This window comes from Physeter macrocephalus, chromosome 8 (assembly GCF_002837175.3).
Source record: "Physeter macrocephalus isolate SW-GA chromosome 8, ASM283717v5, whole genome shotgun sequence".
Taxonomy (NCBI): Eukaryota; Metazoa; Chordata; class Mammalia; order Artiodactyla; family Physeteridae; genus Physeter; species Physeter macrocephalus.
Genome location: NC_041221.1, coordinates 45,813,240 through 45,814,223, shown reverse-complemented (window position 1 = coordinate 45,814,223; position 984 = coordinate 45,813,240).

Sequence of the window (984 nt, the reverse complement as noted above, 5' to 3'; positions counted from 1 at the left end):
ATGAATGAGAGAGAGAGAGAGAGAGAGGGCAACTTAAATGTACAGCTTTAGGACTTTATACTTGTTTAACCACATGGGGGAAGTGTTGGGGGAAGTATAAACAGCAGAAAAGAAGGCAAGTGCCAGAAACAGGAAGTGTGGGTAAAAGGAGTGTTGCTATAAGCAGAAGTGGAGGGAAGGAAGGGATGGAGACTCTGAGATGCTTGTACCTCTTTGGTGACCCTGGCAGCCCCCAAACGTACTGGGCTTGTTTCAGACTAAGGTGGTGGATTCGAATCCAGGTTCAAACTAGCTTAGGCCTGCTTTAAAAGAATCATGAGACAAAAATCTAAACTGACAAACCTATCAGTTGCATGTCTGGGGTGAGTTTTGCTCTAAAGAAAGATTCTGCACTTAATGAAGTCATTTATGGCAGGTGTATTTTATTTAATTAATGAAGTTATTTATTTTTGCTGCACGCGGGCCTCTCACTGCTGTGAGCCTCTCCCGTCGCGGGGGACAGGCTCCGGACGCGCAGGCTCAGCGGCCATGGCTCACGGGCCCAGCCGCTCCGCGGCACGTGGGATCCTCCCGGACCGGGGCACGAACCCGCGTCCCCTGCATCGGCAGGCGGACTCTCAACCACTGCGCCACCAGGGAAGCCCGCAGGTATATTTTAAATTGTCTACCCCTCATCTCAGAACATACACGCTAGAGAGTTCCACAAGCACAGTAACTATTCTGTTTTGTTCTTTGTGTATCCCTGGTGGTTACTGATGCCTCACGGGTCATAGCAGGCATTCGAGAATTATTTGTTTAATTTAGGAGTTGGCAAGCTATGGCCTAGGGGCCAAATTTGGCCTACCACTTGTTTTCGTAAGTAAAGTTCTGTTGAAACACGGCTGCTTTGGGGCTGCAAGAGCACAGTAAAGTCGCTGAGACAGAAACCGTACAGCACACAACGTGTAAAATGTTCACCAACTAGCCCTTTACAGGAAAAGACCC